At 39.2% G+C, this 15,862-nt stretch overlaps 1 long non-coding RNA gene across 4 annotated transcripts in view; it reads right to left on the reverse strand.

The window, feature by feature from the left end:
• LOC123335099 overlaps positions 1–15,862 on the reverse strand; it is a 459,666-nt gene that overhangs the window by 223,704 nt on the left and 220,100 nt on the right. For all 4 annotated transcript variants that reach the window (XR_006641412.1, XR_006641410.1, XR_006641411.1 and 1 more), the window contains 2 exons: positions 10,157–10,324; positions 7,128–7,213 (listed from right to left, as the gene is read on the reverse strand). This is a non-coding gene — a long non-coding RNA (uncharacterized LOC123335099). The remainder of the gene's footprint in view (positions 1–7,127; positions 7,214–10,156; positions 10,325–15,862) is intronic.

A 15,862-nucleotide genomic window follows, 5' to 3' on the forward strand; every position in this document is an offset into this window, starting at 1 on the left:
TTGGAATAATCTCAATGAAAAATGGAAATTTATTCTCAAATAGCATTGCATTTTCAGTCAAGAAATAAGTATATATATATAACTATTTAATAGAATTATTCAACAAGTTAATAGAGGTCAAATTGAACAATGATCACTGTGCCTGGATGCAGAAATAATAACTGCTCTTATGAAATAGAAGGTCCTGGCTGTTTTTTTCCTTCTCTCTTAAGGAAGTTTATAATGATCTTTGTTGTTATTCTGTTTATAAAGTAGAGAGAAAAGAGCAATAGAGAAAGACAAAGGGCTAGAACATCACCAATTATTTTCAGTTAGGCCACATATGATAAAACTCAAACACTTCAGATGTCCTAAGCATAGAATAGTAGTTAGAAAGCAAAAAATTTCAGGGACAATCAGTGCCAAAAATTGAAGTAATTTAGAATTTCCACAAGTTCTACATGAAGTTAAAATAAAGAGAAGATGGGGGTAAAAAATCAGAAAGTATAAAGAGAAAAAATTTAAAGGGAGGAGAGATGAAAGGGAGAAAGATAAGCAACAAAACATCATATTTATGTAATGAAAAAAAGGAAGAAAAATAAATGAATGGCCCAAGTTCAGTCTGAAGGATGTTTCTTCCCACAAATCTCAGCATGTTCTAAATAGAAAAGTTTGTTATTGTTTGTCTTTTCTAAGACATAAGGGAGATCACTGTATAAAATAAAAATCATTCTGCCTTACCTGCATTCTCATAAAACTTTTATAAAGCAAAAATACATTAAAAGTACTTTAGAAAAAAATTACAAACTATTACAATTAAGATGAAAATACATTAAAATATGCCTCTACACATAATTACACACAGTATATACATTACATAACAAAAACACATCACACTGAAGCAGTCATAATCCATCCATCATATGTCCAGTAGTTTCAAGAATATGTAATTAATTGTCTTACAACACACACAAAAAAACCATTGGCAATTATTTCAAGCATAGAATTTTTTATGAGTTATTGTAGAAATATTTTACCAATTAACATAAAATAATAAATAATAATTCAAAAATTATATTGAAGTGTTCTGAATTAGAACACATTCTAACAAGTTGGCAATAGTCTGCTTTTGCAATCTGCTTTTCATCTCTCTAAAAAATAAATTGCTCCTGCATAAACAATATTTCAGTAACTGACAGAGCTGGCAGCTAGGCTCAAGACAGCAGGGATATTAGCAACCATGACTGATAGCAAAATTGGGGATTGCAGAGAGAGGAGAAAGTATACATTCAAATTTAAGGAGTAGCTGTTGTATTTCAGATTCCTTTAAAAAAAAGTGACATGACATATTGAGGTCACCATTGATTAAAAAGATATATCTACAAGGAAGGCTTTCACCTACTCTGAAATCTTCAGGGAAACCCCTTGGAGACATGCTGGCCTACCCCTTCCTGCTACGGGCACACAATGGGTACCTATGGCTAAATTCCTCTAATCTGGCTTCACCTACTGGGTGGTGTGGCCAATTAGTGAAGGGATTTGAAGACACAGTCCTACTGAATGTAATGCCAGTATGAAACCTCAAACCCACCAGCATAGAGTTCAAAGAACAAGTCCTAAAACCTTGATGTAAAACCCCTCATTCAATTTTAAGTTTTATTCATCAATCTCTTCTCAACTATATTTACTGGTATAACCTTCTGAATATCATCTTTCAGTTAACTCCATAACAAAACCTATTCTGAAAATACAAGAGATATATATTTCATTTCCTAGGCTGCTTTCTCAACACATTTTTCTCAGAAATTTTATTATATACCTTGTCTTGAAAAAGAGATGGTCTACTTATTAAATGGAAGTGTGAAAAACAATATATTTTCCCAGTCTCCCAAAGGAAAGCGCTCCTCCCTACAAATTTGTAGAGATTTCAATTATTTATTATCTAACTTAAAACTGCTGCTGCTGCTACCGTTAAGTCGCTTCAGTCATGTCCGACTCTGTGCGACCCCAGAGATGGCAGCCCACCAGGCTCCGCCGTCCCTGGGATTCTCCAGGCAAGAACACTGGAGTGGGTTGCCATTTCCTTCTCCAATGCATGAAAGTGAAAAGTGAAAGTGAAGTCGCTCAGTCGTGTCCGACTCTTAGCAACCCCATGGACTGCAGCCTACCAGGCTCCTCCGTCCATGGGATTTTCCAGGCAAGAGTACTGGAGTGGGGTGCCATTGCTTTCTCCGATCTAACTTAAAAGGGTGTGTTCAAATTCAGTATGTGTAGCAGAGACTACTAGCTGTCCCTCAATACCCAGCCTTCCCTCCTTCCCCTACTAATAACCCTTGATTTAAACTGGGAATATGATACAGAGTTAGGGCTTCCCTATGGCTCAGTGAGTAAAGAAATTGCCTGCGATGCAGGAGATTCAGGAAACATGGGTTCAATCCCAGGTCAGGAAGATCCCTTGGAGAAGGAAATAGCAACCTATTCCAGTATTCTTGCCTGAAAAATCACATGGACAGAGGAGCCTGGCAGGTTACAGTCCAAAGGGTCACAAACAGCCAAACACAACTGAGCAACTAAGCACACACATGATACCCAGTTACACGTTCTCAGCTGCCATCACAGTTAAGCATGCCCTTGTACGTGCATTCTGCCTTTCAGGATGGAAAGTGACAAGTACAACTCTGAGAAGCTGTCATCTTCTTCCTTTCAACCTCTCCCTACTTTTCATTCCTTTACAAAGAACAGTCAACTCATATAGGGTGACTGTATATATATATCACTGGTTTCCCAAGACATTCTTATTTGCTCCTGTTCCAGGGTTTTTTGGTCACCCTGATCTGAGACCATTAGATGGAAATTGAATTAAGGGTGGCTGAGTTACAAAACAGAAAGAGCATTGCTAGTTGGCCTTTGTTAGAGCAGCTAAAAAGGGAAGCAATATAAAATAAACAGAAAAAAGTCAGAAATCTTTGTTCAGTTTCAGAATAAGACACAGTTGTTTCCTTCTATTGAGATGTTTAGCACAAACAATTTTAACCAAGATAGGTTTTTGTTTTTTTTTTAATGTTTGGACACTTAAAAAGAAGGGGAAAAAAGCCAGTGGTTAAAGGTGGTCCCACAAAAAAAGAGTAGTTTTTGTCTGAAGAAAGCCAAGAAATCTTCTTGGATAAGATAGCATTTAATCTGGTCTTTACATAATAAATATGAATAGGTTTTCAAAAGGCAGCAAAATGATTTTAGATAAGGAGATTAGCAGGAGCAAAGATATAAAGGTAGCAATATGAGTGACATTTTCAAGAAATGACTTGGTGTACTATCAGGTAGGTAGGATGTGGGAAAAGCTGAAACAAGTGTTGTAACTGGGATTCAATTTCAGATAAATATGAATGCTATTCTGAGAGGTTTGGAGTTCATTCTGCAGGAAGTGTGAAGCCAATAAAGGTTTCTCTAAACCTTCACTAGAAATGGCAAAATGAATTCAATATATATAAATTCAAATATTTTCAAAAATATACTACAGTGTTCATATCATGCAACTGAAAAGATATGGTTAATGAAGGGAAATAATTAATGATATGTGGAGAGGTGTTTTCTAAACAACAAATACTTGTCTCAATCTTCATTTTCTGTTATGTCTTGGCCTTTTCTTACCCCCACCCCCCTTTTCAGTCAGCTAGATTATTCTTTGCTTCTAAATTTCAAAAGCCAAGACCTTGGGAAATTCAAACTTGAGGAAGAAAAATAAATAGATTTGGGGGAAAAAAAGCAGGAAGAGAAGTCAGTCTAGAGCCTTCCTTTACCAAACTACAAACACACCAAGATCCTAGTAGGTCTAGGAGAAGAGAAAGAAAGAATATTCTTCTTTAGAACCAAGATGCTGATTGGTCCCTGAGAAATGTCTGTCCCCAGAGTGCCCAGGAAATTCTGTGAGAGCTCAGGGTAGAAGGGCCAGTTGCCCCTTTCCTAAGTAGAAGAAAACAGGAAACCCTCAGATAAGAAACAGCAAATAAAAAAGAAAAGACCAGAAAAAGTTGGCCAGATTCTCTATGCAGCATCAGTCAATGAGCACATCCAGTTCAGCAAAACTTGCAGCTTCACATGAAGTGAGTAAGAGAAAGGAAAAAATACAGCAGAGAGAAAGATGAAAAACTCCACAAAGACACATCACAACCATTGGGTCCTTAAGACCTAAGGAAAGTGAGGGTGGAAACGCAGACTTCTAACAGATTAATACATGGAGGAGAGTGCAGCCCTGCAGGGGTGGAGGGGGGAGGTTTAGGAAGGTTCCATAACCTCTGGGAGCAGGTATGCCTTGTTATTGCCTCACTTTTATCACCTAGGAAACACTCTACCCATTCCCATCAAAACAATATCAGATTGATTGTGAACACTATTTTTATCTTTGGAAAGGTAACATTTTAAACCCTGAGTATGTAAAAAGAATCAAAACTAAAAGTAAAATGCATAGATTTCAAATGTTTTACATTTGCTGCTGCTGCTAAGTTGCTTCAGTCGTGTCCGACTCTGTGCGATCCCGTAAACGGCAGCCCACCAGGCTCCCCCATCCCTGGGATTCTCCAGGCAAGAACACTGGAGTGGGTTGCCATTTCCTTCTCCAATGCATGAAAGTGAAAAGTGAAAGTGAAGTCGCTCAGTCGTGCCCGACTCTTAGCGACCCCATGGACTGCAGCCTACCAGGCTCCTCTGTCCATGGGATTTTCCAGGCAAGTGTACTGGAGTCGGGTGCCAAATAAAAACTAATGGGCAATGAAATCTTTTTTTTTTTTCCCCCGAGGGCTAAAGATTTTTAAGCACCTATTCTCAGTAACTGACATATAAAGTAAACATACTTACATCAAAATTAAAATCTAGTTTCTAGTTATTTTATTTTAAATAATATACTTTTCCCTCTTAATAAGCCACGTGATTTACTTTTACTGAATTTATGAACATGCTTTTAAATAAAATAAGAGGTACTGCCACAAACAGGCAAGAAGATACTTCCTCTGTATTAATTAGGGCTATTTTGTAATGCACTGAAAGTTTATTCTACTAATGTTCCCTACGAATAACATCAAAAATAGATATTTTACTTTTATTATGAGAGTTCATCATGGAATTGCACCATGAATTCTTGGGAAGAAAAAAAAACATGTTAAAATGTGCTTCAAAATAGAAGGATAAAAACCACAACAGCTGATTCATTTGCAAGGAAACATTCAACGTGAATGATTGTCCCCAGAAATTTAAAAAAAGAAATTCATTTTCAAGTTCTTTCTCCAGTCAGAAAATTTATGAGAAAAAAAAGAACTATTTATAAGAGAACTTCATACAAAATTTGTGAACACTTGGGATGCTGAGAGATTAGAATTAGGGTGAACCATATGAAAGTCCAAGTATTTGACCATATTTGACCCACACAAATGGAAATTTCATATGACTTGCCTAATAATTACCTTCTGAAACACAAAACCAGAAAAAAAATAATTTAAAAACAGAATTTCATATTTCAAATGTCCCTGATAATGACATTAACCTAAAAGATTTCTTCCTGAATAATTGAGGCAGGACAAATGATTAAGAAAAAGAGATTCACATAAAGTCTTGTGCCAGAACTATCCAGATCTTCAAGATAAGCTACTTGAGGGAAGAAGCTTGAGTATTTAAGATATAAATTTAAAAGATAAGCTCTGTGTAATCACATTTTAGGGAACTCAACATTTTCCTTAGGGATAAGATATCAGAATTCCTCCAAATCATAATGTATGATTCTCCCCCAAAATGTGGGTCTGGCCTCTTGGGCTAAACTAAGAGAGGAAAAAGAATTAAGTTCATTGGATGTCATCTTAATAAAAGAAAAAGCTTCTTAGGAGAAAAAAAAAATGATTCTTGGAAGAAAAAAAAAAAATAGAAAATGCAAACCAAACCATCCTAACCCTTCTTTCCCAGAACCTTATAGAGTCAATCTTTTCTCACTCATTTTTAAGAGCAAAGATCAGAAGGAAAGGACAGCATTGGGAAAGGATATTATACAATTAATCTCCTTGAAATTCTCCTGCTGCATTATCTTTTCAAAAATTCCAGCAAAATTTGGAGGAGTCCATCAAGCACCGGGGCTCCATCTATCTTCCCCAGCTTTGTAGTATTGGGCAGCAGAAGAGAAGTGGACTTCCCTGATCTCCGAGCATGAGGGTTAACGGACTTTCAAGCTGATATCTATCAGATGACTGATTTGTTTGTCAGTCTTGTGATAAGTAAATATTCAAATGTTCAAGGTGTTCTGCTCTTAAAACACTGAAACAATTAGTGCAAATGCTTTAAAACCTTAAGAAATGAGTTATTCTGAATCTATTTGGAATTAGCAAATGTTCCTTAGAGCTGGGAGATATACTTCCTCTTACATAAGCATTTGATGGGACCCTTTTAAAAATGCATTCTGTACTTTCCTGCCTTCCTAAATTATTAAATCATGCTGTAGATGGTGAAGGTTTTACAAAGCACTGTGGATGGTAGATGAGCTTGAACTGGGATCAGATCACACTAGCTGTGTAATTATGGGAACATTACTTAGCAGCTCAGAGTCTCAGTTTCTATCTCTAGGCATCCATCTCTCAGCTGAGAAGCAAAAAATGCGGTAGTGTATCCAAAGTGAAAATCAGCGCCAACAATATAAATTCTCAGTAAATGTTAGTTACTTTCATTCCTCACTTCCCCTAACCCAAACAGTAACATGCCTACCCTTTCCCCATCACAACTTGAAGCACAACTTACAGACTGTTGTTACAGTGCTAGAGATACAAGGGGCTTTTTCCACCCACTCCCACTGTCCCCTCCTCCCCAGATTATCCTCTATTACTTTTGGCTCTTTAATTCATTGCTTCAGCATCTCTAGTTGGGATGTTAATTATCTGGCACCAATCTACTACTTTCTCAAACACATTTATGCCAGATAAATGATGTGGGTGGAAAAACAAAATTAAAAAAAAAAAATCCTGTCTCAAATTGGCTGAAGCAATTGGGACCTATATTGTCTCACATGACAGTAAGTTCAGAAGTAAAGGAGACTTCAGAACTGTCTGGTTTACCAAGACCCATTTTCTCTCCCTTTTCTGCCATATCTATGATCTGCTTCTCCCCAAAGACTATCTTACCTTAGTCACAAGAAGGCTGTTAGAAGCAGTGGGGTTGAAGGCTTCTCTGGCACACCCAAAAGGAGAGAGGTGGGGGACACTCTTTCCTAGGCATGAAATGAAAGAACAATATTTCAGTACCACTAAGGTAGGGTTTTTCCAGTAGTCGTGTATGGATGTGAGAGTTGGACAATAAGGAAAGCTGAGCACCGAAGAATTGATGCTTTTGAACTGTGGTGTTGGAGAACACTCTTGAGAGTCCCTTGGACTTACAAGGAGATGCAACCAGTCCATCCTAAAGGAAAACAGTCCTGAAAATTCACTGGAAGGACTGATGCTGAAGCTGAAACTCCAATATTTTGGCCACCTGATGTGAAGAACTGACTCATTGGGAAAGACCCTGATGCTGGGAATGATTGAGGGCAGGAGGAGAAAGGGACAACAGAGGATGAGGAGTTTGGATGAAATCACCGACTCAATGGACCTGAGTTTGAGTAAACTCTGGGAGATGGTGATGGACAAGGAGGCCTGGTGTGCTGCAGTCCATGGGATTGCAAAGAGTCGGACACGACTGAGCAACTGAACTGAACTGAACTGAAGCTAGGTCACGCTAATACCCTTTATTAATGAAAATCATCTGGGGAAATGCACAGACAGCTTGTTAGATTATTGAAAAGATGTCACAACTAAAATAGAATTACCATGATTGAATAAAAGTACTTAATATCTATTCTTGGGGTGTGACATGGAGTAAGGCTGGTCTCAATTTCCTCCTGTGTTACAAGAGCTAGCTTGGAAAGGGCGGATACCTAATACCTGTTAATACCTGTGGTTCTACTGGACTGTGGTTATGTTAGACCAGCACCAAGAACCCACTGTGCTCCTGTTATACCAATCACTCATCATGCTGACCAGTTAACCTGACTCAGCCTCAAAACCTTCTCCACACCATGTATTAGGAAAGAATAATCCTGTTAAGACATTAAACAGGTAATGTCTTCTTATGATAAATGTGTTTTTACATGTAAGTCAGTTTGCCAATTGGGAAAGGAGTATGTTAAGACTGTATATTGTCACTATTTAACTTACATGCAGAGTACATCATCTGAAATGCTGGGCTAGATGGAGCACAAGCTGAAATCAAGATTGCTGGGAGAAATATCAATAACCTCAGATATGCAGAAGACACAACCCTTATGGCAGAAAGTGAAGAGGAACTAAAGAGCCTCTTGATGAAAGTGAAAGAGGAGAGTGAAAAAGCTGACTTAAAACTCTGGCCCCAACACTTCATGGCAAACAGATGCGGAAACAATGGAAACAGTGACAGACTTTATTTTCTTGGGCTCCAAAATCACTGCAGATGGTGACTGCTGCTGCTGCTGCTGCTGCTGCTAAGTTGCTTCAATTGTGTCCGACTCTATGCAACTCCATAGACAGCAGCCCACCAGGCTCCCTGTCCCTGGGATTCTCCAGACAAGAAAGCATATTAAAAAGCAGAGCCATTACCTTGCTGACAAAGGTTCATCTAGTCAAAGCTATGATTTTTCCAGTAGTCATATTTGGATGTGAGAGTTGGACTATAAAGAAAGCTGAGCACTGAAGAATTGATGCTTTTGAACTGTGGTGCTAGAGAAGACTCTTGAGAGTCCCTTGGACTGCAAGGAGATCCAACCAGTCCATCCTAAAGGAAATCAGCCCTGAATATTCATTGGAAAGGCTGATGCTGAAGCTGCAACTCCAATACTTTGGCCACCTGATGAGAACTGACTCATTAGAAAAGACCTTGATATTGGGAAAGATTGAAGGCAGGAGGAGAAGGGGATGACAGAGGATAAGATGGTTGGATAGCATCACTGACTCGATGGACATGAGCTTGATCAAGCTCTGGGAGTTGGTGATGGACAGAGAGGCCTGGCATGCTGCAGTCCATGGGTTGCAAAGAGGAACATGACTGACTGAACTGAACAGTTTGCACAACTCCCGATACCCACTGATGCAAGGACATGAGTCCTCCATAGAAAGAGCTGAACCCAGCCTAGCCTAGAACTTAGAAATCATTACTCAGCTTTGTATTTCCACTTAGACTATTGTTGATAAAATAGCCAGCCTTTGTTGAGAAAGGAAAGTACATCCCCAAAGTTTCACTCCATGCATCAAAAGCAAGGAAGTCTGAGCACAAAGTTTCACTGGAAGCCACAGTGCAGGGAGCAGGGAGCAGAAAAAATGGCAATACCTCCACAGGTGAGTAAAATGTCTTTCTAGGATTGGGGAGAGAAGAGAAAGAGAGAACAGGTAAAGATCAAAATGCTTGTTTGGCTTCCCATATCTACTCCCACATTCTAGGTTGAAAAATTCAGAATGGTAATGTCAAAAATGATCAGAAAATTCTTGCCCAAGCAGAGGGCCCCTATCTTACTTTCCAAAGAAAAGTTTATAAAAAATATCAAGTGCCTTAAGAAAGGCTCACAACAAAACAGAATGGCAACAGCAAAGTATAAATTGCAGGATGACATAGTTAAGCAGAGAGAGGCATATCCCCACACACTCCAAGGAGGATGAAGAGGATAGATGAAGATCCTGGCTGTGAGCTCACCAGCAGACTGGCAGTAGGGAGGGTGGGAAGGAAGAGAAGCCACTCAGTGAAGGACACAGTGACCCTGTAGCAGAAGGCCACAGGGCAGACTGCACAAGCCAGTAATAAAATGAGAGCCACAGCCCAGCCTCAGCGATAACAGCAGCATTCCGTTTCTCAAGCCCCACCACTACCCTCCAGAACGGTCTAATCCAGTCCACTGGAGTGGGGAGCAACGGGCAATGGAGGTGGCAGACCTGACGGCTAGAAGCAGAGGTGACCAGTGAAGATTTCAATACATCACAAAAGCCACGCTGTTAACCAGAAACGGCAAGGGACTGTCCTCTCTATGTTTACCTTGCCCCTGTGCTCTAGAGATCACTACATGGTTGGACACGCCTACAACTCCAGCCCATCCACTCTTTCCCAGGGTCACCAAGTTTTACCACACTGGTCTCCTTTCTTTTTCTTGACTTACTGCTAAATGAAATGTTCTTCCCTTGCCTCTTTGTGTGGCTGGCTTCTTCCATCATCCAGATCTCAGTTTGCCATCGTTCTTGTTGCTGCTTGTTTTGTTTTTGTACAGATGTATTTCAAACCAAGTCACCATGCTTTCTGCTGAAATCTTAAAGGAATTCCCATAAACCTTTAGGGAGAAGAAGTAAAAAACATCCAGTATCATCACTACTATTTCATGTTTTCTAAAACTACAAGCTATAAAATATAATACACAAATATTGGCAAAATTCAGGCATAATTATGATGTGCACTTGATATAATCATATACTTGGAATATCCAAGAAAATTGAAAAACTACTAGAAGTGATAAGAAAATTAAGTAGTTGGCAATAGAACAAAAGCATTCATACATACAAGTAGTAATCACACTGAAAATATAGTGGGAGTTTTTAGATAAGGTTACAGATTGAATACACACCACTAATTTTGCTTTGCCCTGAACCTCATCAAAACCAGAGTACAGGGAATTTTTTAAGGGCATAAGTTCACAGGGAGAGGGAACAACAGGCAGAAAACAGCAGTAGAAATATGAAAGCTGTACCACAGGGAGAAAACAGATAACCCACTCAAGAAGGCCAAATCTCAAAACAGTGGGGAAACACTGAGAATTTACCCAATTCATACAATAGACTCCTCAAAAGGTAAATGAAAATACAGGACAGTCTACTTTTGGTCATCTCTCTGCTGGATTTCCATATCTGGTTTTTTAATAACAGTTATACTGATACACAATTTACACACCATAATATTCATCAGGCCAAATCATACAATTCATGTTTCTTTAGCATATTCAGAGTTATACAACCATCACCATAATCTAATTTCAGAACATTTTTGTAACTGCAGGTCTCAGTTCAAATGGGCCCTCCTTACAGACGTTCTTCCCAATGCCCTTTAATAGATCGACACCCCACTTCCTGCTTCTTTTCTGCGGCACTAATAACGATCAGTAGATATTTTACAGAGGTATTGGCTTACTTCTTTACTTTCTCACTAGGGTAATCTCCGTAAAGAAAGGAATTTGTCTCTCTTGACATTTTTGTAGTCCAGCTGGTAGCACAGCCCAGGGCCCAGCACGTAGTAAGTGGTCACTAAAAACAGTTGCTGAATGGATGAACTGGGAAGATACAATTACGATTGGCCAGAAGGTTTGTTTAGATTCTCCTACAACATCTTAACGAAAAAATTTGAATGAACTTTTGGCCAACCTAACATATGAGCTGAGCTCTGTATCTGATGCAGAACTAGCCATGAAAAGCAACAGCGTGTGGCACTGAGGGGGAACACAAGCAGGAGAGTTGAAAGATAAGTCACTGCAATGTGACTGGGAAGACTCAGGTTCTTGGACAATTAGAGACAGTGAGTGGTATGAGACAGTCCCACTGACAAGAGTGGATGATTTTACACATTTAATTGAAAAAATAAAACAATATGACAGGGAGTTTGGGCTGTACACACTACTAATGAATAAGATAGATCCCCAACAAGGACCTACTGTATAACACAGGGAATTCTGCTCAATATTCAATAGAGGAGAAGGGGACGACAGAGGATGAGATGGTTGGATAGCAACACCAATTCGATGGACATGAGTTTGAGTAAGCTCCAGGAGTTGGTGATGGACAGGGAAGCCTGGTGTGCTATAGCCCATGGGGTCACAAAGAGTCAGATATGACTGAGTGACTGGAATAAACTGAACTGAACTGAACCAGAAAGAGAATCTGAAAACTAGGATACATTTATATGCATAACTGAATCACTTGACTGTACACCTGAAATTAACTCAACATTGTTAATCAGCTATGCTCCATTGTAAAATAAAAAAAAAATTTATTAAAAAATAAAGTCATCTTGAAGATAAAAAAGAACAAAAAAATATGATTTATATGCAACTCATGTTGGCAAATCACTCATATGGCTTATACCATTAATACATTAAAATATACAAAGTAAATATTCTTGTGATGCATCTACCATCTGATATTGTTAATGAGATGCTGAGTACAGATACTGCAAAGGTCTGGAATTAGAACTCATTCCATTCTTCACTACTAGCTATGTGACTTTGAGCAAGTTACTTAACTGCTTTGTGCTTTGACTTGTAAATGTATAATAGACATATTAATAGTTCTTACATGATAAGAGCTGTTGTATTAAGTAGAAATGATCCAAAATGTACTTATCACATACTGGGTGCCTTATAAACTTTATGCAGTAGCCATAGAAGCAGCAGTAGTAGTTGTTATAGTGGAGGTACTAGTGGAGGTATAAACAGTAGTAGGTAGCAGAGAAATCAGAGAAGGCAGTGGCACCCCACTCCAGTACTCTTGCCTGGAGAATCCTATGGATGGAGGAGCCTGGAAGGCGGCAGTCCACGGGGTCGCTGAGGGTCGGACACGACTGAGCGACTTCACTTTCACTTTTCACTTTCATGTATTGGAGGAGGAAATGGCAACCCACTCCAGTGTTCTTGCCTGGAGAATCCCAGGGACGGGGGAGCCTGGTGGGCTGCCGTCTATGGGGTTGCACAGAGTCGGACACGACTGAAGCGACTTAGCAGCAGCAGCGGCAGCAGTGAAATGATAGAAGTGCAGCCCATCATGCTGTTTTATGTGGCCAGAGAGTCGGCTCTAGTTCAGTGTCAAGTGGTGTCAAATACAAAGTACTAAATTAATATTGAATTGACTTCTGCTCACAATGTTCCCTATCATAGTGCAAGATGATTTGACACAATTGATTTTTCTTCAAGAACTGAGTGAATCAGCAGATTTGTAGTCCCTGTGGTTGGCAAACTGACTCCAAGTAAATCATTCTCAACTTTGGCCCAGAAAGAGTTTCAGGACAGCTGTGTTCCTGAGTCCATAAACGTGTGTGCCAGAGATGGCATGCATGAAACTGTGATTATGTGTGTTGCAAGAACGCAAGAACATCATACTTTTAGAAGCTAAGTGGGAAATGAATGGACAATCCTAAAAAAAAATTAGCCTTGGTATTCAGAGATTAAGGAACTCATTTCTTTAGAAGAGACAGCCACTGGTTTCCTTTATAGACAATATTGTCAATGCTTTTTCTTCAAAGACAAATAAGAGAAGCCCTCATTTTAGCTTTTTAGTTAATTTCACAATTGATCTGTCCAGTGGAGTCCACATATATTATCCTTCACATATATTATCTAAGGAAACTGGAAAGCAGATCTACCTTAACAAGTGGATTTATCTTAAAATCTGCATCAATATCAGCTGCTAATCAGGGCAAGCCTCCAAAAAAGGTCCAAAAAAGCAGTGAACAAGACGAGTTATTTAATTATTCAAAGGGAATAGAGAGAAAGTTCTCTAAAAGCAGAGACTTTCAGCATAAACAAGGGAAGTGAGCTGCCTTCAAATTAAAAGTGAACGTGTTATTTTTTAAAATGCCTAAAGGGTTATTTTCTGTCTGCAAAATCTAGTGACTATTCTGCAGAATGGTAAGTAGAATAAAGTGAAACACCCAACAGAAGCATAGGGCAGCATCATACAGGCTCTGCTCTAAAGAGACAGGTATTCAGTGGTAAAGTAAGGATAACTAACACTTACAATAATTTGCCTGATTCTTCCATTTCTCAGTTCAGTTCAGTTCAGTCGCTCAGTCGTGTCTGACTCTTTGCGACCCTATGAATCGCAGCACGCCAGGCCTCCCTGTCCATCACCAACTCCCAGAGTTCACTCAGACTCATGTCCATCGAGTCAGTGATGCCATCCAGCCATCTCATCCTCTGTCGTCCCCTTCTCCTCCTGCCCCCAATCCCTCCGGGCATCAGAGTCTTTTCCAATGAGTCAACTCTTCGCATGAGGGGGCCAAAGCACTGGAGTTTCAGCTTTAGCATCATTCCTTCCAAAGAAATCCCAGGGCTGATCTCCTTCAAAATGGACTGGTTGGATCTCCTTGCAGTTTAAGGGACTCTCAAGAGTCTTCTCCAATACCACAGTTCAAAAGCATCAATTCTTCAGCACTCAGCTTTCTTCACAGTCCAACTCTCACATCCATATATGACCACAGGAAAAACCATAGCCTTGACTAGACGGACCTTTGCTGGCAAAGTAACATCTCTGCTTTTGAATATGCTATCTAGGTTGGACATAACTTTCCTTCCAAGGAGTAAGTGTCTTTCAATTTCATGGTTGCAGTCACCATCTGCAGTGATTTTGGAGCCCCAAAAAATAAAGTCTGACACTGTTTCCCCATCTATTTCCCATGAAGTGATGGGACTGGATGCCATAATCTTCATTTTCTGAATGTTGAGATTTAAGCCCACTTTTTCACTCTCCACTTTCAATGTCGAATTATTTATGGAAACTCAGTTCCTTTAATCTAAATGCATTCGCTCATACATGAAAGTATGCATTCACATCTTTGTGGCAATATGATAAGAGTGAAAATTGACCTGACAATTCTAGGAGATAAGAACTCTTAAAAGAGTTAATAGGCTGTGCCAGAGGCACCTGGAGGCAAATGTAAAAGACAGAAAGCAAAGGCAAAATGTCTTTAGGAAGCAATGCAGCAAGAAGGACCTAGAGACTGGATTTGGGACGTGAAGCTGGGGAATGTGCCAAGAGTATGCAGACACACTTGCACGCTTCATCTCCACTTTCACTTATAAGAGGGAGCAGAGAACTTCTCTGGGTTTGTGGTAGGGTTTAACATTTAGGATAAGATGGTATGGCATTGGGAAAGGAAGAGTGTTCAAGAGCAAGGTTCTAAAACCTGAGAGCCAGGGTTTTCAGGGTTTCAGGGTTTTCAGTCTCTACCACTTAGTAACTGTGACATTGTGTCAGTTTCAAATTGCTAATCCCTTAAATGGAATAATGATGAAACCTACATTATAGAGCTGAAATAATTACTAAATAATTCATGTGGAGCACTAAGTCCATGGCTCATATAAGTTTGAGTATGAATTGTTGGTAATATTATTATTATTCAAGCTATGTTTATTGAGCACCTCTTACCTACAGTCATCACTCTCTATTCTAGGTACTGCGGACATATAAGCGAAAAAGAAATATAGAAAAATAAATATATTCAAGCAGTGTTAGGTTCTATGAAAGAAAAACAAAGGTTAGGCTCAAGGAGTGAGCCAGGGATAGTGGTAAGAGAAACAGATGAGATTGGAAAGGAGAACAGGTGCTAAATCATGATAAGAACTTTGGACAATATTTTATTCATTGGAATACTGATAATGAGGGGAAAATATGATCCAATTAATGACCTAAAAACCATTTTGGCTACTAGAGAAATAGATTGTAGGGAGGAAAGAGTGGAAACAGGAAATCTGATTGGTAAGTATTGAAATTACTCAGAAAAGAGATTGTAGTAGGCTGGAATGGGGTCAGCTAAGAGTGGATATGGTCAGAGTGATGGGATTCAGGATACCTTTTTTGTTCCAGGTTATCTTTTACTAGTAGACCTGGAAATTTTTGTCAGTAGATTGAATGTGAAGTGTAACAGAATGGGAATAAGCAAGGATGACTCCAAACAAAAGAGTGTGTTATGTGGCCATATAACGAGATGAGACCGACTGAGGAAGGAAAAGGATTGGTAGTAGAAATCAAGAGTTCTGTTTGAGACATAATAATTTGTGTAATAATAATTTGTGATACTTCAGTTCAGTTCAGTCGCTTAGTCATGTCCA

This window comes from Bubalus bubalis, chromosome 9, assembly GCF_019923935.1.
Source record: "Bubalus bubalis isolate 160015118507 breed Murrah chromosome 9, NDDB_SH_1, whole genome shotgun sequence".
Taxonomy (NCBI): domain Eukaryota; kingdom Metazoa; phylum Chordata; class Mammalia; order Artiodactyla; family Bovidae; genus Bubalus; species Bubalus bubalis.